The 24,856-nt window shown below is 51.8% G+C and overlaps 10 non-coding genes and 26 pseudogenes across 10 annotated transcripts; 1 reads left to right on the top strand and 35 right to left on the bottom strand.

Annotated features, from left to right (window-relative positions):
* Positions 1 to 537: 537 nt before the first annotated feature.
* Positions 538 to 656, bottom strand: LOC148669271 (5S ribosomal RNA; annotated as a pseudogene).
* Positions 657 to 1,193: 537 nt separating this feature from the next.
* On the bottom strand, positions 1,194 to 1,312 carry LOC148669270 (5S ribosomal RNA; annotated as a pseudogene).
* A 536-nt stretch (positions 1,313 to 1,848) lies between these two features.
* LOC148669269 (5S ribosomal RNA) lies at positions 1,849 to 1,967 on the bottom strand (annotated as a pseudogene).
* Positions 1,968 to 2,504: 537 nt separating this feature from the next.
* On the bottom strand, positions 2,505 to 2,623 carry LOC148669268 (5S ribosomal RNA). Its single transcript, XR_015938558.1, has one exon. It is a non-coding gene; the product is annotated as a 5S ribosomal RNA (ribosomal RNA).
* A 536-nt stretch (positions 2,624 to 3,159) lies between these two features.
* On the bottom strand, positions 3,160 to 3,278 carry LOC148669267 (5S ribosomal RNA; annotated as a pseudogene).
* Positions 3,279 to 3,815: 537 nt separating this feature from the next.
* LOC148669266 (5S ribosomal RNA) lies at positions 3,816 to 3,934 on the bottom strand. Its single transcript, XR_015938276.1, has one exon. It is a non-coding gene; the product is annotated as a 5S ribosomal RNA (ribosomal RNA).
* Positions 3,935 to 4,471: 537 nt separating this feature from the next.
* LOC148669265 (5S ribosomal RNA) lies at positions 4,472 to 4,590 on the bottom strand (annotated as a pseudogene).
* Positions 4,591 to 5,126: 536 nt separating this feature from the next.
* Positions 5,127 to 5,245, bottom strand: LOC148669264 (5S ribosomal RNA; annotated as a pseudogene).
* Positions 5,246 to 5,782: 537 nt separating this feature from the next.
* On the bottom strand, positions 5,783 to 5,901 carry LOC148669263 (5S ribosomal RNA; annotated as a pseudogene).
* Positions 5,902 to 6,437: 536 nt separating this feature from the next.
* LOC148669262 (5S ribosomal RNA) lies at positions 6,438 to 6,556 on the bottom strand. The gene has a single exon (XR_015937672.1). It is a non-coding gene; the product is annotated as a 5S ribosomal RNA (ribosomal RNA).
* A 536-nt stretch (positions 6,557 to 7,092) lies between these two features.
* Positions 7,093 to 7,211, bottom strand: LOC148669261 (5S ribosomal RNA; annotated as a pseudogene).
* A 536-nt stretch (positions 7,212 to 7,747) lies between these two features.
* Positions 7,748 to 7,866, bottom strand: LOC148669260 (5S ribosomal RNA). The gene has a single exon (XR_015937671.1). It is a non-coding gene; the product is annotated as a 5S ribosomal RNA (ribosomal RNA).
* Positions 7,867 to 8,402: 536 nt separating this feature from the next.
* Positions 8,403 to 8,521, bottom strand: LOC148669259 (5S ribosomal RNA). Its single transcript, XR_015937670.1, has one exon. It is a non-coding gene; the product is annotated as a 5S ribosomal RNA (ribosomal RNA).
* Positions 8,522 to 9,059: 538 nt separating this feature from the next.
* LOC148669258 (5S ribosomal RNA) lies at positions 9,060 to 9,178 on the bottom strand (annotated as a pseudogene).
* Positions 9,179 to 9,710: 532 nt separating this feature from the next.
* LOC148669257 (5S ribosomal RNA) lies at positions 9,711 to 9,829 on the bottom strand (annotated as a pseudogene).
* Positions 9,830 to 10,361: 532 nt separating this feature from the next.
* On the bottom strand, positions 10,362 to 10,480 carry LOC148669256 (5S ribosomal RNA; annotated as a pseudogene).
* A 537-nt stretch (positions 10,481 to 11,017) lies between these two features.
* Positions 11,018 to 11,136, bottom strand: LOC148669255 (5S ribosomal RNA; annotated as a pseudogene).
* Positions 11,137 to 11,673: 537 nt separating this feature from the next.
* LOC148669254 (5S ribosomal RNA) lies at positions 11,674 to 11,792 on the bottom strand (annotated as a pseudogene).
* A 537-nt stretch (positions 11,793 to 12,329) lies between these two features.
* LOC148669253 (5S ribosomal RNA) lies at positions 12,330 to 12,448 on the bottom strand (annotated as a pseudogene).
* Positions 12,449 to 12,985: 537 nt separating this feature from the next.
* On the bottom strand, positions 12,986 to 13,104 carry LOC148669252 (5S ribosomal RNA; annotated as a pseudogene).
* A 537-nt stretch (positions 13,105 to 13,641) lies between these two features.
* On the bottom strand, positions 13,642 to 13,759 carry LOC148669251 (5S ribosomal RNA; annotated as a pseudogene).
* A 537-nt stretch (positions 13,760 to 14,296) lies between these two features.
* Positions 14,297 to 14,415, bottom strand: LOC148669250 (5S ribosomal RNA; annotated as a pseudogene).
* Positions 14,416 to 14,952: 537 nt separating this feature from the next.
* On the bottom strand, positions 14,953 to 15,071 carry LOC148669249 (5S ribosomal RNA; annotated as a pseudogene).
* Positions 15,072 to 15,608: 537 nt separating this feature from the next.
* LOC148669248 (5S ribosomal RNA) lies at positions 15,609 to 15,726 on the bottom strand (annotated as a pseudogene).
* Positions 15,727 to 16,263: 537 nt separating this feature from the next.
* LOC148669247 (5S ribosomal RNA) lies at positions 16,264 to 16,382 on the bottom strand (annotated as a pseudogene).
* A 533-nt stretch (positions 16,383 to 16,915) lies between these two features.
* Positions 16,916 to 17,034, bottom strand: LOC148669246 (5S ribosomal RNA; annotated as a pseudogene).
* A 537-nt stretch (positions 17,035 to 17,571) lies between these two features.
* Positions 17,572 to 17,690, bottom strand: LOC148669245 (5S ribosomal RNA). Its single transcript, XR_015937669.1, has one exon. It is a non-coding gene; the product is annotated as a 5S ribosomal RNA (ribosomal RNA).
* Positions 17,691 to 18,227: 537 nt separating this feature from the next.
* On the bottom strand, positions 18,228 to 18,346 carry LOC148669244 (5S ribosomal RNA; annotated as a pseudogene).
* Positions 18,347 to 18,883: 537 nt separating this feature from the next.
* Positions 18,884 to 19,002, bottom strand: LOC148669243 (5S ribosomal RNA; annotated as a pseudogene).
* Positions 19,003 to 19,536: 534 nt separating this feature from the next.
* Positions 19,537 to 19,655, bottom strand: LOC148669242 (5S ribosomal RNA). The gene has a single exon (XR_015937668.1). It is a non-coding gene; the product is annotated as a 5S ribosomal RNA (ribosomal RNA).
* A 537-nt stretch (positions 19,656 to 20,192) lies between these two features.
* LOC148669241 (5S ribosomal RNA) lies at positions 20,193 to 20,311 on the bottom strand (annotated as a pseudogene).
* Positions 20,312 to 20,845: 534 nt separating this feature from the next.
* On the bottom strand, positions 20,846 to 20,964 carry LOC148669240 (5S ribosomal RNA; annotated as a pseudogene).
* A 537-nt stretch (positions 20,965 to 21,501) lies between these two features.
* Positions 21,502 to 21,620, bottom strand: LOC148669239 (5S ribosomal RNA). The gene has a single exon (XR_015937666.1). It is a non-coding gene; the product is annotated as a 5S ribosomal RNA (ribosomal RNA).
* A 537-nt stretch (positions 21,621 to 22,157) lies between these two features.
* Positions 22,158 to 22,276, bottom strand: LOC148669238 (5S ribosomal RNA). The gene has a single exon (XR_015938465.1). It is a non-coding gene; the product is annotated as a 5S ribosomal RNA (ribosomal RNA).
* Positions 22,277 to 23,756: 1,480 nt separating this feature from the next.
* LOC148669237 (U1 spliceosomal RNA) lies at positions 23,757 to 23,921 on the top strand. Its single transcript, XR_015937678.1, has one exon. It is a non-coding gene; the product is annotated as a U1 spliceosomal RNA (small nuclear RNA).
* A 599-nt stretch (positions 23,922 to 24,520) lies between these two features.
* LOC148669236 (5S ribosomal RNA) lies at positions 24,521 to 24,639 on the bottom strand (annotated as a pseudogene).
* Between the last annotated feature and the right edge of the window lie 217 nt (positions 24,640 to 24,856).

Below are 24,856 nucleotides of genomic sequence, written 5' to 3'. Positions count from 1 at the left end.
GAGAGCAAGGCTCGCTGGCACCCTTCTTATTGAGAGGACAGCTCCGTCACCTCTTTTACGACGCTGCTTTTTTTCCCTTGCGTTTTTCTCTTCTTCCCACGTTCTCTCTCTTCACTGCCTTCGTCCCCGCTCTATTTCACTTCAGCCTTTCACTCTTGCTTCCTTCCAATGAGGACGGAGCTGCGGGAGAAAGGGCGCTATAGAGGATCGCTGTGGAGAGCTGCTGCTGTGCTTTGACATCTGAGCTCTGTGGAAAACGATCTCAATACAATTCTGAAAAACGCGACTCTCCGAACGCCAGCCGAACAAGTCTCCACAGCCGAAGCGCTGTGTCTCTTTTCAGCTGGCGATAAACCTTTCCTCGATCCTTTGCGGACTTGTAAAACTGTTCCTGATCAGAATAAAAAACGCTCATGCTAATACACAAGCACCCGTGTCTCACCAAAGCTGACAAATAAACAGACGGACAAGCCGCACTGCACGTGTGAACAGGGGAATGAGCGAGCGAGCGGGGATAGAGCGCCTCCTGCGCTTAAAAGCTCACAGCACCTGGTATTCCCAGGCGGTCTCCCATCCAAGTACTAACCAAGCCCATCCCTGTTTAGCTTCCGAGATCAGACGAGATCAGGTGTGCTCAAGGGGGTGTGGCCGCAAGCGAGAGCAAGGCTCGCTGGCACCCTTCTTATTGAGAGGACAGCTCCATCACCTCTTTTACAACGCTGCTTTTTTTCCCTTGCGTTTTTCTCTTCTTCCCACGTTCTCTCTCTTCACTGCCTTCGTCCCCGCTCTATTTCACTTCAGCCTTTCACTCTTGCTTCCTTCCAATGAGGACGGAGCTGCGGGAGAAAGGGCGCTATAGAGGATCGCTGTGGAGAGCTGCTGCTGTGCTTTGACATCTGAGTTCTGTGGAAAACGATATCAATACAATTCTGAAAAACGCGACTCTCCGAACGCCAGCCGAACAAGTCTCCACAGCCGAAGCGCTGTGTCTCTTTTCAGCTGGCGATAAACCTTTCCTCGATCCTTTGCGGACTTGTAAAACTGTTCCTGATCAGAATAAAAAACGCTCACGCTAATATACAAGCACCCGTGTCTCGCCAAAGCTGACAAATAAAGAGACGGACAAGCCGCACTGCACGTGTGAACAGGGGAATGAGCGAGCGAGCGGGGATAGGGCGCCTCCTGCGCTTAAAAGCTTACAGCACCTGGTATTCCCAGGCGGTCTCCCATCCAAGTACTAACCAGGCCCATCCCTGTTTAGCTTCCAAGATCAGACGAGATCAGGGATGCTCAAGGGGGTGTGGCCGTAAGCGAGAGCAAGGCTCGCTGGCACCCTTCTTATTGAGAGTACAGCTCCGTCACCTCTTTTACGATGCTGCTTTTTTCCCTTGCGTTTTTCTCTTCTTTCCACGTTCTCTCTCTTCACTGCCTTCGTCCCCGCTCTATTTCACTTCAGCCTTTCACTCTTGCTTCCTTCCAATGAGGACGGAGCTGCGGGAGAAAGGGCGCTATAGAGGATCGCTGTGGAGAGCTGCTGCTGTGCTTTGACATCTGAGCTCTGTGGAAAACGATCTCAATACAATTCTGAAAAACGCGACTCTCCGAACGCCAGCCAAACAAGTCTCCACAGCCGAAGCGCTGTGTCTCTTTTCAGCTGGCGATAAACCTTTCCTCGATCCTTTGCGGACTTGTAAAACTGTTCCTGATCAGAATAAAAAACGCTCACGCTAATACACAAGCACCCGTGTCTCGCCAAAGCTGACAAATAAACAGATGGACAAGCCGCACTGCACGTGTGAACAGGGGAATGAGCAAGCGAGCGGGGATAGGGCGCCTCCTGCGCTTAAAAGCTTACAGCATCTGGTATTCCCAGGCGGTCTCCCATCCAAGTACTAACCAGGCCCATCCCTATTTAGCTTCCGAGATCAGACGAGATCAGGCGTGCTCAAGGGGGTGTGGCCGCAAGCAAGAGCAAGGCTCGCTGGCACCCTTCTTATTGAGAGGACAGCTCCATCACCTCTTTTACAACGCTGCTTTTTTTCCCTTGCGTTTTTCTCTTCTTCCCACGTTCTCTCTCTTCACTGCCTTCGTCCCCGCTCTATTTCACTTCAGCCTTTCACTCTTGCTTCCTTCCAATGAGGACGGAGCTGCGGGAGAAAGGGCGCTATAGAGGATCGCTGTGGAGAGCTGCTGCTGTGCTTTGACATCTGAGCTCTGTGGAAAACGATCTCAATACAATTCTGAAAAACGCGACTCTCCGAACGCCAGCCGAACAAGTCTCCACAGCCGAAGCGCTGTGTCTCTTTTCAGCTGGCGATAAACCTTTCCTTGATCCTTTGCGGACTTGTTAAACTGTTCCTGATCAGAATAAAAAACGCTCACGCTAATACACAAGCACCTGTGTCTCGCCAAAGCTGAAAAATAAACAGACGGACAAGCCGCACTGCACGTGTGAACAGGGGAATGAGCCAGCGAGCGGGGATAGGGCGCCTCCTGCGCTTAAAAGCTTACAACACCTGGTATTCCCAGGCGGTCTCCCATCCAAGTACTAACCAGGCCCATCCCTGTTTAGCTTCCGAGATCAGACGAGATCAGGCGTGCTCAAGGGGGTGTGGCCGTAAGCGAAAGCAAGGCTCGCTGGCACCCTTCTTATTGAGAGGACAGCTCCGTCACCTCTTTTAAGACGCTGCTTTTTTCCCTTGCGTTTTTCTCTTCTTTCCACGTTCTCTCTCTTCACTGCCTTTGTCTCCGCTCTATTTCACTTCAGCCTTTCACTCTTGCTTCCTTCCAATGAGGACGGAGCTGCGGGAGAAAGGGCGCTATAGAGGATCGCTGTGGAGAGCTGCTGCTGTGCTTTGACATCTGAGCTCTGTGGAAAACGATCTCAATACAATTCTGAAAAACGCGACTCTCCGAACGCCAGCCGAACAAGTCTCCACAGCCGAAGCGCTGTGTCTCTTTTCAGTTGGCGATAAACCTTTCCTCGATCCTTTGCGGACTTGTAAAACTGTTCCTGATCAGAATAAAAAACGCTCACGCTAATACACAAGCACCCGTGTCTCGCCAAAGCTGAGAAATAAACAGACGGACAAGCCGCACTGCACGTGTGAACAGGGGAATGAGCGAGCGAGCGGGGATAGGGCGCCTCCTGCGCATAAAAGCTTACAGCACCTGGTATTCCCAGGCGGTCTCCTATCCAAGTACTAACCAGGCCCATCCCTGTTTAGCTTCCGAGATCAGACGAGATCAGGCGTGCTCAAGGGGGTGTGGCCGCAAGCAAGAGCAAGGCTCGCTGGCACCCTTCTTATTGAGAGGACAGCTCCATCACCTCTTTTACAACGCTGCTTTTTTTCCCTTGCGTTTTTCTCTTCTTTCCACGTTCTCTCTCTTCACTGCCTTCGTCCCCGCTCTATTTCACTTCAGCCTTTCACTCTTGCTTCCTTCCAATGAGGACGGAGCTGCGGGAGAAAGGGCGCTATAGAGGATCGCTGTGGAGAGCTGCTGCTGTGCTTTGACATCTGAGCTCTGTGGAAAACGATCTCAATACAATTCTGAAAAACGCGACTCTCCGAACGCCAGCCGAACAAGTCTCCACAGCCGAAGCGCTGTGTCTCTTTTCAGCTGGCGATAAACCTTTCCTCGATCCTTTGCGGACTTGTAAAACTGTTCCTGATCAGAATAAAAAACGCTCACGCTAATACACAAGCACCCGTGTCTCGCCAAAGCTGACAAATAAACAGACGGACAAGCCGCACTGCACGTGTGAAGAGGGGAATGAGCCAGCGAGCGGGGATAGGGCGCCTCCTGCGCTTAAAAGCTTACAGCACCTGGTATTCCCAGGCGGTCTCCCATCCAAGTACTAACCAGGCCCATCCCTGTTTAGCTTCCGAGATCAGACGAGATCAGGCGTGCTCAAGGGGGTGTGGCCATAAGCGAGAGCAAGGCTCGCTGGCACCCTTCTTATTGAGAGGACAGCTCCGTCACCTCTTTTACGACGCTGCTTTTTTTCCCTTGCGTTTTTCTCTTCTTCCCACGTTCTCTCTCTTCACTGCCTTCGTCCCCGCTCTATTTCACTTCAGCCTTTCACTCTTGCTTCCTTCCAATGAGGACGGAGCTGCGGGAGAAAGGGCGCTATAGAGGATCGCTGTGGAGAGCTGCTGCTGTGCTTTGACATCTGAGCTCTGTGGAAAACGATCTCAATACAATTCTGAAAAACGCGACTCTCCGAACGCCAGCCGAACAAGTCTCCACAGCCGAAGCGCTGTGTCTCTTTTCAGCTGGCGATAAACCTTTCCTCGATCCTTTGCGGACTTGTAAAACTGTTCCTGATCAGAATAAAAAACGCTCACGCTAATATACAAGCACCCGTGTCTCGCCAAAGCTGACAAATAAAGAGACGGACAAGCCGCACTGCACGTGTGAACAGGGGAATGAGCGAGCGAGCGGGGATAGGGCGCCTCCTGCGCTTAAAAGCTTACAGCACCTGGTATTCCCAGGCGGTCTCCCATCCAAGTACTAACCAGGCCCATCCCTGTTTAGCTTCCAAGATCAGACGAGATCAGGCATGCTCAAGGGGGTGTGGCCGTAAGCGAGAGCAAGGCTCGCTGGCACCCTTCTTATTGAGAGTACAGCTCCGTCACCTCTTTTACGATGCTGCTTTTTTCCCTTGCGTTTTTCTCTTCTTTCCACGTTCTCTCTCTTCACTGCCTTCGTCCCCGCTCTATTTCACTTCAGCCTTTCACTCTTGCTTCCTTCCAATGAGGACGGAGCTGCGGGAGAAAGGGCGCTATAGAGGATCGCTGTGGAGAGCTGCTGCTGTGCTTTGACATCTGAGCTCTGTGGAAAACGATCTCAATACAATTCTGAAAAACGCGACTCTCCGAACGCCAGCCAAACAAGTCTCCACAGCCGAAGCGCTGTGTCTCTTTTCAGCTGGCGATAAACCTTTCCTCGATCCTTTGCGGACTTGTAAAACTGTTCCTGATCAGAATAAAAAACGCTCACGCTAATACACAAGCACCCGTGTCTCGCCAAAGCTGACAAATAAACAGATGGACAAGCCGCACTGCACGTGTGAACAGGGGAATGAGCGAGCGAGCGGGGATAGGGCGCCTCCTGCGCTTAAAAGCTTACAGCATCTGGTATTCCCAGGCGGTCTCCCATCCAAGTACTAACCAGGCCCATCCCTATTTAGCTTCGGAGATCAGACGAGATCAGGCGTGCTCAAGGGGGTGTGGCCGCAAGCAAGAGCAAGGCTCGCTGGCACCCTTCTTATTGAGAGGACAGCTCCATCACCTCTTTTACAACGCTGCTTTTTTTCCCTTGCGTTTTTCTCTTCTTCCCACGTTCTCTCTCTTCACTGCCTTCGTCCCCGCTCTATTTCACTTCAGCCTTTCACTCTTGCTTCCTTCCAATGAGGACGGAGCTGCGGGAGAAAGGGCGCTATAGAGGATCGCTGTGGAGAGCTGCTGCTGTGCTTTGACATCTGAGCTCTGTGGAAAACGATCTCAATACAATTCTGAAAAACGCGACTCTCCGAACGCCAGCCGAACAAGTCTCCACAGCCGAAGCGCTGTGTCTCTTTTCAGCTGGCGATAAACCTTTCCTTGATCCTTTGCGGACTTGTTAAACTGTTCCTGATCAGAATAAAAAACGCTCACGCTAATACACAAGCACCTGTGTCTCGCCAAAGCTGAAAAATAAACAGACGGACAAGCCGCACTGCACGTGTGAACAGGGGAATGAGCCAGCGAGCGGGGATAGGGCGCCTCCTGCGCTTAAAAGCTTACAACACCTGGTATTCCCAGGCGGTCTCCCATCCAAGTACTAACCAGGCCCATCCCTGTTTAGCTTCCGAGATCAGACGAGATCAGGCGTGCTCAAGGGGGTGTGGCCGTAAACGAAAGCAAGGCTCGCTGGCACCCTTCTTATTGAGAGGACAGCTCCGTCACCTCTTTTAAGACGCTGCTTTTTTCCCTTGCGTTTTTCTCTTCTTTCCACGTTCTCTCTCTTCACTGCCTTTGTCTCCGCTCTATTTCACTTCAGCCTTTCACTCTTGCTTCCTTCCAATGAGGACGGAGCTGCGGGAGAAAGGGCGCTATAGAGGATCGCTGTGGAGAGCTGCTGCTGTGCTTTGACATCTGAGCTCTGTGGAAAACGATCTCAATACAATTCTGAAAAACGCGACTCTCCGAACGCCAGCCGAACAAGTCTCCACAGCCGAAGCGCTGTGTCTCTTTTCAGCTGGCGATAAACCTTTCCTCGATCCTTTGCGGACTTGTAAAACTGTTCCTGATCAGAATAAAAAACGCTCACGCTAATACACAAGCACCCGTGTCTCGCCAAAGCTGACAAATAAACAGACGGACAAGCCGCACTGCACGTGTGAACAGGGGAATGAGCCAGCGAGCGGGGATAGGGCGCCTCCTGCGCTTAAAAGCTTACAGCACCTGGTATTCCCAGGCGGTCTCCCATCCAAGTACTAACCAGGCCCATCCCTGTTTAGCTTCCGAGATCAGACGAGATCAGGCGTGCTCAAGGGGGTGTGGCCGTAAGCGAGAGCAAGGCTCGCTGGCACCCTTCTTATTGAGAGGACAGCTCCGTCACCTCTTTTACGACGCTGCTTTTTTCCCTTGCGTTTTTCTCTTCTTTCCACGTTCTCTCTCTTCACTGCCTTCGTCCCCGCTCTATTTCACTTCAGCCTTTCACTCTTGCTTCCTTGCAATGAGGACGGAGCTGCGGGAGAAAGGGCGCTATAGAGGATCGCTGTGGAGAGCTGCTGCTGTGCTTTGACATCTGAGCTCTGTGGAAAACGATCTCAATACAATTCTAAAAAACGCGACTCTCCGAACGCCAGCCGAACAAGTCTCCACAGCCGAAGCGCTGTGTCTCTTTTCAGCTGGCGATAAACCTTTCCTCGATCCTTTGCGGACTTGTAAAACTGTTCCTGATCAGAATAAAAAAAGCTCACGCTAATACACAAGCACCCGTGTCTCGCCAAAGCTGACAAATAAACAGACGGACAAGCCGCACTGCACGTGTGAAGAGGGGAATGAGCCAGCGAGCGGGGATAGGGCGCCTCCTGCGCTTAAAAGCTTACAGCACCGGGTATTCCCAGGCGGTCTCCCATCCAAGTACTAACCAGGCCCATCCCTGTTTAGCTTCCAAGATCAGACGAGATCAGGCATGCTCAAGGGGGTGTGGCCGTAAGTGAGAGCAAGGCTCGCTGGCACCCTTCTTATTGAGAGTACAGCTCCGTCACCTCTTTTACGACGCTGCTTTTTTCCCTTGCGTTTTTCTCTTCTTTCCACGTTCTCTCTCTTCACTGCCTTGGTCCCCGCTCTATTTCACTTCAGCCTTTCACTCTTGCTTCCTTCCAATGAGGACGGAGCTGCAGGAGAAAGGGCGCTATAGAGGATCGCTGTGGAGAGCTGCTGCTGTGCTTTGACATCTGAGCTCTGTGGAAAACGATCTCAATACAATTCTGAAAAACGCGACTCTCCGAACGCCAGCCGAACAAGTCTCCACAGCCGAAGCGCTGTGTCTCTTTTCAGCTGGCGATAAACCTTTCCTCGATCCTTTGCGGACTTGTAAAACTGTTCCTGATCAGAATAAAAAACGCTCACGCTAATACACAAGCACCCGTGTCTCGCCAAAGCTGACAAATAAACAGACGGACAAGCCGCACTGCACGTGTGAACAGGGGAATGAGCGAGCGAGCGGGGATAGGGCGCCTCCTGCGCTTAAAAGCTTACAGCACCTGGTATTCCCAGGCGGTCTCCCATCCAAGTACTAACCAGGCCCATCCCTGTTTAGCTTCCGAGATCAGACGAGATCAGGCGTGCTCAAGGGGGTGTGGCCGTAAGCGAGAGCAAGGCTCGCTGGCACCCTTCTTATTGAGAGGACAGCTCCGTCACCTCTTTTACGACGCTGCTTTTTTCCCTTGCGTTTTTCTCTTCTTTCCACGTTCTCTCTCTTCACTGCCTTCGTCCCCGCTCTATTTCACTTCAGCCTTTCACTCTTGCTTCCTTGCAATGAGGACGGAGCTGCGGGAGAAAGGGCGCTATAGAGGATCGCTGTGGAGAGCTGCTGCTGTGCTTTGACATCTGAGCTCTGTGGAAAACGATCTCAATACAATTCTGAAAAACGCGACTCTCCGAACGCCAGCCGAACAAGTCTCCACAGCCGAAGCGCTGTGTCTCTTTTCAGCTGGCGATAAACCTTTCCTCGATCCTTTGCGGACTTGTAAAACTGTTCCTGATCAGAATAAAAAAAGCTCACGCTAATACACAAGCACCCGTGTCTCGCCAAAGCTGACAAATAAACAGACGGACAAGCCGCACTGCACGTGTGAACAGGGGAATGAGCGAGCGAGCGGGGATAGGGCACCTCCTGCGCTTAAAAGCTTACAGCACCTGGTATTCCCAGGCGGTCTCCCATCCAAGTACTAACCAGGCCCATCCCTGTTTAGCTTCCGAGATCAGACGAGATCAGGCGTGCTCAAGGGGGTGTGGCCGTAAGCGAGAGCAAGGCTCGCTGGCACCCTTCTTATTGAGAGGACAGCTCCGTCACCTCTTTTACGACGCTGCTTTTTTTCCCTTGCGTTTTTCTCTTCTTCCCACGTTCTCTCTCTTCACTGCCTTCGTCCCCGCTCTATTTCACTTCAGCCTTTCACTCTTGCTTCCTTCCAATGAGGACTGAGCTGCGGGAGAAAGGGCGCTATAGAGGATCGCTGTGGAGAGCTGCTGCTGTGCTTTGACATCTGAGCTCTGTGGAAAACGATCTCAATACAGTTCTGAAAAACGCGACTCTCCGAACGCCAGCCGAACAAGTCTCCACAGCCGAAGCGCTGTGTCTCTTTTCAGCTGGCGATAAACCTTTCCTCGATTCTTTGCGGACTTGTTAAACTGTTCCTGATCAGAACAAAAAAACGCTCACGCTAATACACAAGCACCCGTGTCTCGCCAAAGCTGACAAATAAACAGACGGACAAGCCGCACTGCACGTGTGAACAGGGGAATGAGCGAGCGAGCGGGGATAGGGCGCCTCCTGCGCTTAAAAGCTTACAGCACCTGGTATTTCCAGGCGGTCTCCAATCCAAGTACTAACCAGGCCCATCCCTGTTTAGCTTCCGAGATCAGACGAGATCAGGCGTGCTCAAGGGGGTGTGGCCATAAGCGACACCAAGGCTCGCTGGCACCCTTCTTATTGAGAGGACAGCTCCGTCACCTCCTTTACGACGCTGCTTTTTTTCCCTTGCGTTTTTCTCTTCTTCCCACGTTCTCTCTCTTCACTGCCTTCGTCCCTCTCTATTTCACTTCAGCCTTTCACTCTTGCTTCCTTCCAATGAGGACGGAGCTGCGGGAGAAAGGGCGCTATAGAGGATCGCTGTGGAGAGCTGCTGCTGTGCTTTGACATCTGAGCTCTGTGGAAAACGATCTCAATACAATTCTGAAAAACGCGACTCTCCGAACGCCAGCCGAACAAGTCTCCACAGCCGAAGCGCTGTGTCTCTTTTCAGCTAGCGATAAACCTTTCCTCGATCCTTTGCGGACTTGTAAAACTGTTCCTGATCAGAATAAAAAACGCTCACGCTAATACACAAGCACCCGTGTCTCGCCAAAGCTGACAAAGAAACAGACGGACAAGCCGCACTGCACGTGTGAACAGGGGAATGAGCGAGCGGGGATAGGGCGCCTCCTGCGCTTAAAAGCTTACAGCACCTGGTATTCCCAGGCGGTCTCCCATCCAAGTACTAACCAGGCCCATCCCTGTTTAGATTCTGAGATCAGACGAGATCAGGCGTGCTCAAGGGGGTGTGGCCGTAAGCGAGAGTAAGGCTCGCTGGCACCCTTCTTATTGAGAGGACAGCTCCGTCACCTCTTTTACGACGCTGCTTTTTTCCCTTGCGTTTTTCTCTTCTTTCCACGTTCTCTCTCTTCACTGCCTTCGTCCCCGCTCTATTTCACTTCAGCCTTTCACTCTTGCTTCCTTCCAATGAGGACGGAGCTGCGGGAGAAAGGGCGCTATAGAGGATCGCTGTGGAGAGCTGCTGCTGTGCTTTGACATCTGAGCTCTGTGGAAAACGATCTCAAAACAATTCTGAAAAACGCGACTCTCCGAACGCCAGCCGAACAAGTCTCCACAGCCGAAGCGCTGTGTCTCTTTTCAGCTGGCGATAAACCTTTCCTGGATCCTTTGCGGACTTGTAAAACTGTTCCTGATCAGAATAAAAAACGCTCACGCTAATACACAAGCACCCGTGTCTCACCAAAGCTGACAAATAGACGGACAAGCCGCACTGCACGTGTGAACAGGGGAATGAGCGAGCGAGCGGGGATAGGGCGCCTCCTGCGCTTAAAAGCTTACAGCACCTGGTATTCCCAGGCGGTCTCTCATCCAAGTACTAACCAAGCCCATCCCTGTTTAGCTTCCGAGATCAGACGAGATCAGGCGTGCTCAAGGGGGTGTGGCCATAAGCGAGAGCAAGGCTCGCTGGCACCCTTCTTATTGAGAGGACAGCTCCGTCACCTCTTTTACGACGCTGCTTTTTTTCCCTTGCGTTTTTCTCTTCTTCCCACGTTCTCTCTCTTCACTGCCTTCGTCCCCGCTCTATTTCACTTCAGCCTTTCACTCTTGCTTCCTTCCAATGAGGACGGAGCTGCGGGAGAAAGGGCGCTATAGAGGATCGCTGTGGAGAGCTGCTGCTGTGCTTTGACATCTGAGCTCTGTGGAAAACGATCTCAATACAATTCTGAAAAACGCGACTCTCCGAACGCCAGCCGAACAAGTCTCCACAGCCGAAGCGCTGTGTCTCTTTTCAGCTGGCGATAAACCTTTCCTCGATCCTTTGCGGACTTGTAAAACTGTTCCTGATCAGAATAAAAAACGCTCACGCTAATACACAAGCACCCGTGTCTCGCCAAAGCTGACAAATAAACAGACGGACAAGCTGCACTGCACGTGTGAACAGGGGAATGAGCGAGCGAGCAGGGATAGGGCGCCTCCTGCGCTTAAAAGCTTACAGCACCTGGTATTCCCAGGCGGTCTCCCATCCAAGTACTAACCAGGCCCATCCCTGTTTAGCTTTCGAGATCAGACGAGATCAGGCGTGCTCAAGGGGGTGTGGCCGTAAGCGAGAGCAAGGCTCGCTGGCACCCTTCTTATTGAGAGGACAGCTCCGTCACCTCTTTTACGACGCTGCTTTTTTTCCCTTGCGTTTTTCTCTTCTTCCCACGTCCTCTCTCTTCACTGCCTTCGTCCCCGCTCTATTTCACTTCAGCCTTTCACTCTTGCTTCCTTCCAATGAGGACGGAGCTGCGGGAGAAAGGGCGCTATAGAGGATCGCTGTGGAGAGCTGCTGCTGTGCTTTGACATCTGAGCTCTGTTGAAAACGATCTCAATACAATTCTGAAAAACGCGACTCTCCGAACGCCAGCCGAACAAGTCTCCACAGCCGAAGCGCTGTGTCTCTTTTCAGCTGGTGATAAACCTTTCCTCGATCCTTTGCGGACTTGTTAAACTGTTCCTGATCAGAATAAAAAACGCTCACGCTAATACACAAGCACCCGTGTCTCGCCAAAGCTGACAAATAAACAGACGGACAAGCCGCACTGCACGTGTGAACAGGAGAATGAGCCAGCGAGCGGGGATAGGGCGCCTCCTGCGCTTAAAAGCTTACAGCACCTGGTATTCCCAGGCGGTCTCCCATCCAAGTACTAACCAGGCCCATCCCTTTTTAGCTTCCGAGATCAGACGAGATCAGGCGTGCTCAAGGGGTTGTGGCCGTAAGCGAGAGCAAGGCTCGCTGGCACCCTTCTTATTGAGAGGACAGCTCCGTCACCTCTTTTACGACGCTGCTTTTTTTCCCTTGCGTTTTTCTCTTCTTCCCACGTTCTCTCTCTTCACTGCCTTCGTCCCCGCTCTATTTCACTTCAGCCTTTCACTCTTGCTTCCTTCCAATGAGGACGGAGCTGCGGGAGAAAGGGCGCTATAGAGGATCGCTGTGGAGAGCTGCTGCTGTGCTTTGACATCTGAGCTCTGTGGAAAACGATCTCAATACAATTCTGAAAAACGCGACTCTCCGAACGCCAGCCGAACAAGTCTCCACAGCCGAAGCGCTGTGTCTCTTTTCAGCTGGCGATAAACCTTTCCTCGATCCTTTGCGGACTTGTTAAACTGTTCCTGATCAGAATAAAAAACGCTCACGCTAATACACAAGCACCCGTGTCTCGCTAAAGCTGACAAATAAACAGACGGACAAGCCGCACTGCACGTGTGAACAGGGGAATGAGCGAGCGAGCGGGGATAGGGCGCCTCCTGCGCTTAAAAGCTTACAGCACCTGGTATTCCCAGGCGGTCTCCCATCCAAGTACTAACCTGGCCCATCCCTGTTTAGCTTCCGAGATCAGACGAAATCAGGCGTGCTCAAGGGGGTGTGGCCGTAAGCGAGAGCAAGGCTCGCTGGCACCCTTCTTATTGAGAGGACAGCTCCGTCACCTCTTTTACGACGCTGCTTTTTTTCCCTTGCGTTTTTCTCTTCTTCCCACGTTCTCTCTCTTCACTGCCTTCGTCCCCGCTCTATTTCAATTCAGCCTTTCACTCTTGCTTCCTTCCAATGAGGACGGAGCTGCGGGAGAAAGGGCGCTATAGAGGATCGCTGTGGAGAGCTGCTGCTGTGCTTTGACATCTGAGCTCTGTGGAAAACGATCTCAATACAATTCTGAAAAACGCGACTCTCCGAACGCCAGCCGAACAAGTCTCCACAGCCGAAGCGCTGTGTCTCTTTTCAGCTGGCGATAAACCTTTCCTCGATCCTTTGCGGACTTGTTAAACTGTTCCTGATCAGAATAAAAAACGCTCACGCTAATACACAAGCACCCGTGTCTCGCTAAAGCTGACAAATAAACAGACGGACAAGCCGCACTGCACGTGTGAACAGGGGAATGAGCGAGCGAGCGGGGATAGGGCGCCTCCTGCGCTTAAAAGCTTACAGCACCTGGTATTCCCAGGCGGTCTCCCATCCAAGTACTAACCTGGCCCATCCCTGTTTAGCTTCCGAGATCAGACGAAATCAGGCGTGCTCAAGGGGGTGTGGCCGTAAGCGAGAGCAAGGCTCGCTGGCACCCTTCTTATTGAGAGGACAGCTCCGTCACCTCTTTTACGACGCTGCTTTTTTTCCCTTGCGTTTTTCTCTTCTTCCCACGTTCTCTCTCTTCACTGCCTTCGTCCCCGCTCTATTTCACTTCAGCCTTTCACTCTTGCTTCCTTCCAATGAGGACGGAGCTGCGGGAGAAAGGGCGCTATAGAGGATCGCTGTGGAGAGCTGCTGCTGTGCTTTGACATCTGAGCTCTGTGGAAAACGATCTCAATACAATTCTGAAAAACGCGACTCTCCGAACGCCAGCCGAACAAGTCTCCACAGCTGAAGCGCTGTGTCTCTTTTCAGCTGGCGATAAACCTTTCCTCGATCCTTTGCGGACTTGTAAAACTGTTCCTGATCAGAATAAAAAACGCTCACGCTAATACACAAGCACCCGTGTCTCGCCAAAGCTGACAAATAAACAGACGGACAAGCCGCACTGCACGTGTGAACAGGGGAATGAGCGAGCGAGCGGGGATAGGGCGCCTCCTGCGCTTAAAAGCTTACAGCACATGGTACTCCCAGGCGGTCTCCATCCAAGTACTAACCAGGCCCATCCCTGTTTAGCTTCCGAGATCAGACGAGATCAGGCGTGCTCAAGGGGGTGTGGCCGTAAACGAGAGCAAGGCTCGCTGGCACCCTTCTTATTGAGAGGACAGCTCCGTCACCTCTTTTATGACGCTGCTCTTTTTCCCTTGCGTTTTTCTCTTCTTCCCACGTTCTCTCTCTTCACTGCCTTCGTCCCCGCTCTATTTCACTTCAGCCTTTCACTTTTGCTTCCTTCCAATGAGGACGGAGCTGCGGGAGAAAGGGCGCTATAGAGGATCGCTGTGGAGAGCTGCTGCTGTGCTTTGACATCTGAGCTCTGTGGAAAACGATCTCAATACAATTCTGAAAAACGCGACTCTCCGAACGCCAGCCGAACAAGTCTCCACAGCCGAAGCGCTGTGTCTCTTTTCAGCTGGCGATAAACCTTTCCTCGATCCTTTGCGGACTTGTAAAACTGTTCCTGATCAGAATAAAAAACGCTCACGCTAATACACAAGCACCCGTGTCTCGCCAAAGCTGACAAATAAACAGACGGACAAGCCGCACTGCACGTGTGAACAGGGGAATGAGCGAGCGAGCGGGGATAGGGCGCCTCCTGCGCTTAAAAGCTTACAGCACCTGGTATTCCCAGGCGGTCTCTCATCCAAGTACTAACCAGGCCCATCCCTGTTTAGCTTCCGAGATCAGACGAGATCAGGCGTGCTCAAGGGGGTGTGGCCGTAAGCGAGAGCAAGGCTCGCTGGCACCCTTCTTATTGAGAGGACAGCTCCGTCACCTCTTTTACGACGCTGCTTTTTTTCCCTTGCGTTTTTCTCTTCTTCCCACGTTCTCTCTCTTCACTGCCTTCGTCCCCGCTCTATTTCACTTCAGCCTTTCACTCTTGCTTCCTTCCAATGAGGACGGAGCTGCGGGAGAAAGGGCGCTATAGAGGATCGCTGTGGAGAGCTGCTGCTGTGCTTTGACATCTGAGCTCTGTGGAAAACGATCTCAATACAATTCTGAAAAACGCGACTCTCCGAACGCCAGCCGAACAAGTCTCCACAGCCGAAGCGCTGTGTCTCTTTTCAGCTGGCGATAAACCTTTCCTCGATCCTTTGCGGACTTGTTAAACTGTTCATGATCAGAATAAAAAACGCTCACGCTAATACACAAGCACCCGCGTCTCGCCAACGCTGACAAATAAACAGACGGACAAGCCGCACTGCACGTGTGAACAGGGGAATGAGCGAGCGAGCGGGGATAGGGCGCCTCCTGCGCTTAAAAGCTTACAGCACCTGGTATTCCCAGGCGGTCTCCCATCCAAGTACTAACCAGGCCCATCCCTGTTTAGCTTCCGAGATCAGACGAGATTAGGTGTGCTCAAGGGGGTGTGGCCGTAAGCAAGAGCAAGGCTCGCTGGCACCCTTCTTATTGAGAGGACAGCTCCGTCACCTCTTTTACGACGCTGCTTTTTTTCCCTTGCGTTTTTCTCTTCTTCCCACGTTCTCTCTCTTCACTGCCTTCGTCCCCGCTCTATTTCACTTCAGCCTTTCACTCTTGCTTCCTTCCAATGAGGACGGAGCTGCGGGAGAAAGGGCGCTATAGAGGATCGCTGTGGAGAGCTGCTGCTGTGCTTTGACATCTGAGCTCTGTGGAAAACGATCTCAATACAATTCTGAAAAACGCGACTCTCCGAACGCCAGCCGAACAAGTCTCCACAGCCGAAGCGCTGTGTCTCTTTTCAGCTGGCGATAAACCTTTCCTCGATCCTTTGCGGACTTGTAAAACTGTTCCTGATCAGAATAAAAAACGCTCACGCTAATACACAAGCACCCGTGTCTCGCCAAAGCTGACAAATAAACAGACGGACAAGCCGCACTGCACGTGTGAACAGGGGAATGAGCGAGCGAGGGGGGATAGGGCGCCTCCTGCGCTTAAAAGCTTACAGCACATGGTACTCCCAGGCGGTCTCCATCCAAGTACTAACCAGGCCCATCCCTGTTTAGCTTCCGAGATCAGACGAGATCAGGCGTGCTCAAGGGGGTGTGGCCGTAAGCGAGAGCAAGGCTCGCTGGCACCCTTCTTATTGAGAGGACAGCTCCGTCACCTCTTTTATGACGCTGCTCTTTTTCCCTTGCGTTTTTCTCTTCTTCCCACGTTCTCTCTCTTCACTGCCTTCGTCCCCGCTCTATTTCACTTCAGCCTTTCACTTTTGCTTCCTTCCAATGAGGACGGAGCTGCGGGAGAAAGGGCGCTATAGAGGATCGCTGTGGAGAGCTGCTGCTGTGCTTTGACATCTGAGCTCTGTGGAAAACGATCTCAATACAATTCTGAAAAACGCGACTCTCCGAACGCCAGCCTAACAAGTCTCCACAGCCGAAGCGCTGTGTCTCTTTTCAGCTGGCGATAAACCTTTCCTCGATCCTTTGCGGACTTGTAAAACTGTTCCTGATCAGAATAAAAAACGCTCACGCTAATACACAAGCACCCGTGTCTCGCCAAAGCTGACAAATAAACAGACGGACAAGCCGCACTGCACGTGTGAACAGGGGAATGAGCGAGCGAGCGGGGATAGGGCGCCTCCTGCGCTTAAAAGCTTACAGCACCTGGTATTCCCAGGCGGTCTCCCATCCAAGTACTAACCAGGCCCATCCCTGTTTAGCTTCCGACATCAGATGAAATCAGGCGTGCTCAAGGGGGTGTGGCCGTAAGCGAGAGCAAGGCTCGCTGGCACCCTTCTTATTGAGAGGACAGCTCCGTCACCTCTTTTACGACGCTGCTTTTTTTCCCTTGCGTTTTTCTCTTCTTCCCACGTTCTCTTTCTTCACTGCCTTCGTCCCCGCTCTATTTCACTTCAGCCTTTCACTCTTGCTTCCTTCCAATGAGGACGGAGCTGCGGGAGAAAGGGCGCTATAGAGGATCGCTGTGGAGAGCTGCTGCTGTGCTTTGACATCTGAGCTCTGTGGAAAACGATCTCAATACAATTCTGAAAAACGCGACTCTCCGAACGCCTGCCGAACAAGTCTCCACAGCCGAAGCGCTGTGTCTCTTTTCAGCTGGCGATAAACCTTTCCTCGATCCTTTGCGGACTTGTAAAACTGTTCCTGATCAGAATAAAAAACGCTCACGCTAATACACAAGCACCCGCGTCTCGCCAAAGCTGACAAACAGACGGACAAGCCGCACTGCACGTGTGAACAGGGGAATGAGCGAGCGAGCGGGGATAGGGCGCCTCCTGCGCTTAAAAGCTTACAGCACCTGGTATTCCCAGGCGGTCTCCCATCCAAGTACTAACCAGGCCCATCCCTGTTTAGCTTCCGAGATCAGACGAAATCAGGGGTGCTCAAGGGGGTGTGGCCGTAAGCGAGAGCAAGGCTCGCTGGCACCCTTCTTATTGAGAGGACAGCTCCGTCACCTCTTTTACGACGCTGCTCTTTTTCCCTTGCGTTTTTCTCTTCTTCCCACGTTCTCTCTCTTCACTGCCTTCGTCCCCGCTCTATTTCACTTCAGCCTTTCACTCTTGCTTCCTTCCAATGAGGACGGAGCTGCGGGAGAAAGGGCGCTATAGAGGATCGCTGTGGAGAGCTGCTGCTGTGCTTTGACATCTGAGCTCTGTTGAAAACGATCTCAATACAATTCTGAAAAACGCGACTCTCCGAACGCCAGCCGAACAAGTCTCCACAGCCGAAGCGCTGTGTCTCTTTTCAGCTGGCGATAAACCTTTCCTCGATCCTTTGCGGACTTGTAAAACTGTTCCTGATCAGAATAAAAAACGCTCACGCTAATACACAAGCACCCGTGTCTCGCCAAAGCTGACAAATAAACAGACGGACAAGCCGCACTGCACGTGTGAACAGGGGAATGAGCGAGCGAGCGGGGATAGGGCGCCTCCTTCGCTTAAAAGCTTACAGCACCTGGTATTCCCAGGCGGTCTCCCATCCAAGTACTAACCAGGCCCATCCCTGTTTAGCTTCCGAGATCAGACGAGATCAGGCGTGCTCAAGGGGGTGTGGCCGTAAGCGAGAGCAAGGCTCGCTGGCACCCTTCTTATTGAGAGGACAGCTCCGTCACCTCTTTTACGACGCTGCTTTTTTTCCCTTGCGTTTTTCTCTTCTTCCCACGTTCTCTCTCTTCACTGCCTTCGTCCCCGCTCTATTTCACTTCAGCCTTTCACTCTTGCTTCCTTCCAATGAGGACGGAGCTGCGGGAGAAAGGGCGCTATAGAGGATCGCTGTGGAGAGCTGCTGCTGTGCTTTGACATCTGAGCTTTGTGGAAAACGATCTCAATACAATTCTGAAAAACGCGACTCTCCGAACGCCAGCCGAACAAGTCTCCACAGCCGAAGCGCTGTGTCTCTTTTCAGCTGGCGATAAACCTTTCCTCGATCCTTTGCGGACTTGTTAAACTGTTCCTGATCAGAATAAAAAACGCTCACGCTAATACACAAGCACCCGTGTCTCGCCAAAGCTGACAAATAAACAGACGGACAAGCCGCACTGCACGTGTGAACAGGGGAATGAGCGAGCGAGCGGGGATAGGGCGCCTCCTGTGCTTAAAAGCTTACAGCACCTGGTATTCCCAGGCGGTCTCCCATCCAAGTACTAACCAGGCCCATCCCTGTTTAGATTCTGAGATCAGACGAGATCAGGCGTGCTCAAGGGGGTGTGGCCGTAAGCGAGAGCAAGGCTCGCTGGCACCCTTCTTATTGAGAGGACAGCTCCGTCACCTCTTTTACGACGCTGCTTTTTTTCCCTTGCGTTTTTCTCTTCTTCCCACGTTCTCTCTCTTCACTGCCTTCGTCCCCGCTCTATTTCACTTCAGCCTTTCACTCTTGCTTCCTTCCAATGAGGACGGAGCTGCGGGAGAAAGGGCGCTATAGAGGATCGCTGTGGAGAGCTGCTGCTGTGCTTTGACATCTGAGCTCTGTGGAAAACGATCTCAATACAATTCTGAAAAACGCGACTCTCCGAACGCCAGCCGAACAAGTCTCCACAGCCGAAGCGCTGTGTCTCTTTTCAGCTGGCGATAAACCTTTCCTCGATCCTTTGCGGACTTGTTAAACTGTTCCTGATCAGAATAAAAAACGCTCACGCTAATACACAAGCACCCGTGTCTCGCCAAAGCTGACAAATAAACAGACGGACAAGCCGCACTGCACGTGTGAACAGGGGAATGAGCGAGCGAGCGGGGATAGGGCGCCTCCTGTGCTTAAAAGCTTACAGCACCTGGTATTCCCAGGCGGTCTCCCATCCAAGTACTAACCAGGCCCATCCCTGTTTAGATTCTGAGATCAGACGAGATCAGGCGTGCTCAAGGGGGTGTGGCCGTAAGCGAGAGCAAGGCTCGCTGGCACCCTTCTTATTGAGAGGACAGCTCCGTCACCTTTTACGACGCTGCTTTTTTCCCTTGCGTTTTTCTCTTCTTCCCACGTTCTCTCTCTTCACTGCCTTCGTCCCCGCTCTATTTCACTTCAGCCTTTCACTCTTGCTTCCTTCCAATGAGGACGGAGCTGCGGGAGAAAGGGCGCTATAGAGGATTGCTGTGGAGAGCTGCTGCTGTGCTTTGACATCTGAGCTCTGTGGAAAACGATCTCAATACAATTCTGAAAAACGCGACTCTCCGAACGCCAGCCGAACAAGTCTCCACAGCCGAAGCGCTGTGTCTCTTTTCAGCTGGCGATAAACCTTTCCTCGATCCTTTGCGGACTTGTAAAACTGTTCCTGATCAGAATAAAAAACGCTCACGCTAATACACAAGCACCCGTGTCTCGCCAAAGCTGACAAATAAACAGACGGACAAGCCGCACTGCACGTGTGAACAGGGGAATGAGCGAGCGCGCGGGGATAGGGCGCCTCCTTCGCTTAAAAGCTTACAGCACCTGGTATTCCCAGGCGGTCTCCCATCCAAGTACTAACCAGGCCCATCCCTGTTTAGCTTCCGAGATCAGACGAGATCAGGCGTGCTCAAGGGGGTGTGGCCGTAAGCGAGAGCAAGGCTCGCTGGCACCCTTCTTATTGAGAGGACAGCTCCGTCACCTCTTTTACGACGCTGCTTTTTTTCCCTTGCGTTTTTCTCTTCTTCCCACGTTCTCTCTCTTCACTGCCTTCGTCCCCGCTCTATTTCACTTCAGCCTTTCACTCTTGCTTCCTTCCAATGAGGACGGAGCTGCGGGAGAAAGGGCGCTATAGAGGATCGCTGTGGAGAGCTGCTGCTGTGCTTTGACATCTGAGCTCTGTGGAAAACGATCTCAATACAATTCTGAAAAACGCGACTCTCCGAACGCCAGCCGAACAAGTCTCCACAGCCGAAGCGCTGTGTCTCTTTTCAGCTGGCGATAAACCTTTCCTCGATCCTTTGCGGACTTGTTAAACTGTTCCTGATCAGAATAAAAAACGCTCACGCTAATACACAAGCACCCGTGTCTCGCCAAAGCTGACAAATAAACAGACGGACAAGCCGCACTGCACGTGTGAACAGGGGAATGAGCGAGCGAGCGGGGATAGGGCGCCTCCTGTGCTTAAAAGCTTACAGCACCTGGTATTCCCAGGCGGTCTCCCATCCAAGTACTAACCAGGCCCATCCCTGTTTAGATTCTGAGATCAGACGAGATCAGGCGTGCTCAAGGGGGTGTGGCCGTAAGCGAGAGCAAGGCTCGCTGGCACCCTTCTTATTGAGAGGACAGCTCCGTCACCTTTTACGACGCTGCTTTTTTCCCTTGCGTTTTTCTCTTCTTCCCACGTTCTCTCTCTTCACTGCCTTCGTCCCCGCTCTATTTCACTTCAGCCTTTCACTCTTGCTTCCTTCCAATGAGGACGGAGCTGCGGGAGAAAGGGCGCTATAGAGGATCGCTGTGGAGAGCTGCTGCTGTGCTTTGACATCTGAGCTCTGTGGAAAACGATCTCAATACAATTCTGAAAAACGCGACTCTCCGAACGCCAGCCGAACAAGTCTCCACAGCCGAAGCGCTGTGTCTCTTTTCAGCTGGCGATAAACCTTTCCTCGATCCTTTGCGGACTTGTAAAACTGTTCCTGATCAGAATAAAAAACGCTCACGCTAATACACAAGCACCCGTGTCTCACCAAAGCTGACAAATAAACAGACGGACAAGCCGCACTGCACGTGTGAACAGGGGAATGAGCGAGCGAGCGGGGATAGGGCGCCTCCTGCGCTTAAAAGCTTACAGCACCTGGTACTCCCAGGCGGTCTCTCATCCAAGTACTAACCAAGCCCATCCCTGTTTAGCTTCCGAGATCAGACGAGATCAGGCGTGCTCAAGGGGGTGTGGCCATAAGCGAGAGCAAGGCTCGCTGGCACCCTTCTTATTGAGAGGACAGCTCCGTCACCTCTTTTACGACGCTGCTTTTTTTCCCTTGCGTTTTTCTCTTCTTCCCACGTTCTCTCTCTTCACTGCCTTCGTCCCCGCTCTATTTCACTTCAGCCTTTCACTCTTGCTTCCTTCCAATGAGGACGGAGCTGCGGGAGAAAGGGCGCTATAGAGGATTGCTGTGGAGAGCTGCTGCTGTGCTTTGACATCTGAGCTCTGTGGAAAACGATCTCAATACAATTCTGAAAAACGCGACTCTCCGAACGCCAGCCGAACAAGTCTCCACAGCCGAAGCGCTGTGTCTCTTTTCAGCTGGCGATAAACCTTTCCTCGATCCTTTGCAGACTTGTAAAACTGTTCCTGATCAGAATAAAAAACGCTCATGCTAATACACAAGCACCCGTGTCTCGCCAAAGCTGACAAATAAACAGACGGACAAGCCGCACTGCACGTGTGAACAGGGGAATGAGCGAGCGAGCGGGGATAGGGCGCCTCCTGCGCTTAAAAGCTTACAGCACCTGGTATTCCCAGGCGGTCTCCCATCCAAGTACTAACCAGGCCCATCCCTGTTTAGCTTCCGAGATCAGACGAGATCAGGCGTGCTCAAGGGGGTGTGGCCGTAAGCGAGAGCAAAGTTCGCTGGCACCCTTCTTATTGAGAGGACAGCTCCGTCACCTCTTTTTCGACGCTGCTTTTTTTCCCTTGCGTTTTTCTCTTCTTCCCACGTTCTCTCTCTTCACTGCCTTCGTCCCTGCTCTATTTCACTTCAGCCTTTCACTCTTGCTTCCTTCCAATGAGGACGGAGCTGCGGGAGAAAGGGCGCTATAGAGGATCGCTGTGGAGAGCTGCTGCTGTGCTTAGACATCTGAGCTCTGTGGAAAACGATCTCAATACAATTCTGAAAAACGCGACTCTCCGAACGCCAGCCGAACAAGTCTCCACAGCCGAAGCGCTGTGTCTCTTTTCAGCTGGCGATAAACCTTTCCTCGATTCTTTGCGGACTTGTTAAACTGTTCCTGATCAGAATAAAAAACGCTCACGCTAATACACAAGCACCCGTGTCTCGCCAAAGCTGACAAATAAACAGACGGACAAGCCGCACTGCACGTGTGAACAGGGGAATGAGCGAGCGAGCGGGGATAGGGCGCCTCCTGCGCTTAAAAGCTTACAGCACCTGGCATTCCCAGGCGGTCTCCCATCCAAGTACTAACCAGGCCCATCCCTGTTTAGCTTCCGAGATCAGACGAGATCAGGCGTGCTCAAGGGGGTGTGGCCGTAAGCGAGAGCAAGGCTCGCTGGCACCCTTCTTATTGAGAGGACAGCTCCGTCACCTCTTTTACGACGCTGTTTTTTTTCCCTTGCGTTTTTCTCTTCTTCCCACGTTCTCTCTCTTCCCTGCCTTCGTCCCCGCTCTATTTAACTTCAGCCTTTCACTCTTGCTTCCTTCCAATGAGGACGGAGCTGCGGGAGAAAGGGCGCTATAGAGGATCGCTGTGGAGAGCTGCTGCTGTGCTTTGACATCTGAGCTCTGTGGAAAACGATCTCAATACAATTCTGAAAAACGCGACTCTCCGAACGCCAGCCGAACAAGTCTCCACAGCCGAAGCGCTGTGTCTCTTTTCAGCTGGCGATAAACCTTTCCTCGATCTTTTGCGGACTTGTAAAACTGTTCCTGATCAGAATAAAAAACGCTCACGCTAATACACAAGCACCCGTGTCTCGCCAAAGCTGACAAATAAACAGACGGACAAGCCGCACTGCACGTGTGAACAGGGGAGTGAGCGAGCGAGCGGGGATAGGGCGCCTCCTGCGCTTAAAAGCTTTCTGAATTCTGAGTACGTACGGGATCCTCGGCCTTGCGCTTATAACAAAGTCCAAGTCCCTTTGCAGACAACAGCAGTTGTCACATGATTGTCTCTGAGGATGTGCGACAATGGCCAAGGAGAGCCCCGATCTGAGCTTGCGCTCACTTTTTGACCAAGACACAGGTGTGTGCTGATTGGTTGAGAGTTTGGCGGGCATTGGAGACCCACGTGGTATTACCACGCCCTGCGTGAGATATGAGTCACTTACTCTTGACACTTAGGAATGCAGTCCAGATGTCCATTTGGCACTCCCTAGACAGATAGGCGCCAATGGATGACCATTGATCATGATAGCCAGGCTTAGCTAAGTGCATCCCCATCTGGGAGCTGTCCCTTATCAAAAGAAAACATCTTAAATCAGCCTGCATGAATACTTTCTCTGTGGCTGCACCACAGAGATGGAAGGTGAGATGGGGCCTCATTTAGGACAGCATACCACCGCTTAATTCTGTCTTATTAACAAGCATTGCCGCTACAACGGCATCTCTCCTGTCAAACTTCCTCCTGACTTGTTTGACAGGATCTGGGCCGTGGTGAACAGTGGGAAAGACGCCCTGTGGAGAGTGAGGAACATGGGGCTGTTCAAAGGCATCGAGGTCCCAGTCAAGGCAGCAGGTAGCCTGGCCCTGTTCATCACCCAAGAGAACTATTACCTCAGAGATCTGTGGAGAGAAAGGAGGGAGGAAGCAGAAAATCTGTGGGAAATAGAGAGCATAGGTCAATATCTCAAGAAACTGTGAAAAACATTATCATGTTTAAGTAAAGAATGTGATTTACACCAGAAAAAAAAATTGTTGCTATGTAACTGGTACCGTGTCAAAATGTAATGAGATGTGATCATATATACTGTTTTAAGTATGTATATTAATGTAAAGCTTTCTAATTTGTGATGTCCTGTATTTTTTTGTGAAAAGAAAATAAAGTTCTTAAAAAATCGATTCACCCAGGGCGAGGCTCGGCCATTGCACTCCGGCTGTGCTGACCCCTGCGAATTCCCCAAATGTGGGAATCTCGACTGCATTATTTCTGGTAGTGGGGGACTGCGTTCGCGCTCTCCCCTGATGTGCTTGGTCCAATATCGGATACGGAAGAGCTATGACACCACGTGCTGCGATAGGATCCCAGTTCGAAAGCCACTGCTGGTTCCCAGTTTCTTTTAGTTAGAGGTCCGGAGAAGCATTTCAAGCTGGTTACACTACTCCTTCCGGACATTCATTCCCTTTTCAAAGTCAGTCGTTTTGCTGTAGTCTGCATTATTAAGGCCAATTTATTTGGTCATGGGGGCCTCGGTACTGTATGCTAATTCTCAAGACAGTTTCACCCGTTTTCTGATTGCTAGGTTCTGTACCAGTGCAGACATGTCAAACAGTGAATGGCTGTACCTCTATTGTATCCCTGCTCAATGAATGAAATCAGTAATAAATGAATATATGTATAGTTACACGAAAAACAAGTGGTTTATCGACTCATCTTCATTTGCAGATTTAGAGGCAGCTTCGATATTCGTTTTACAAACGGGTTTTTTTTTATATGGGTCAAACACATGCCATAGCAACAAAACATCTCTAGAGATGAGGCTATAGATCACCTTTCCATCCTCCAGGTTTTCCTCCCAAAGCCTAAGGCACCAACGGTGACCCCTGCTGGCCGAGAGAGCAAAAGCTTGCAGCACCTGGTAATCCCAGACAGTCTCCCATCCAAGTACTAACCAGGCCCAACTCCGCTTAGCTTTCGAGATCAGACGAAATCAGGCACATTCAGGGTGGTGTGGCCGCAAGCGAAAGCCATGGCGCCTGACTCGCTACTTGAAGCTGTGTGTGGCTGGGGCTCTGTGCCCCCCGAGCGGGACTGAAGGATCGTTCGTGTGCAACTCTTTGGAAAGGAGCTTCTTTCCAAATCGCATTGCGTACCTGGATGTTGGCGAATGTGCTCCCTTGTGTTGGCTTGTCCCGCACTGGAGGAGAACAAACAAACTGCAAGGAGGAGCACAAGGCAA

This window comes from Lepisosteus platostomus, chromosome 5, assembly GCF_059453375.1.
Source record: "Lepisosteus platostomus isolate fLepPlt1 chromosome 5, fLepPlt1.hap1, whole genome shotgun sequence".
Lineage (NCBI taxonomy): Eukaryota > Metazoa > Chordata > Actinopteri > Semionotiformes > Lepisosteidae > Lepisosteus > Lepisosteus platostomus.
The sequence above is the reverse complement of the archived record's forward strand: the minus strand, read 5'-3'. Positions and strand labels throughout refer to the sequence as shown.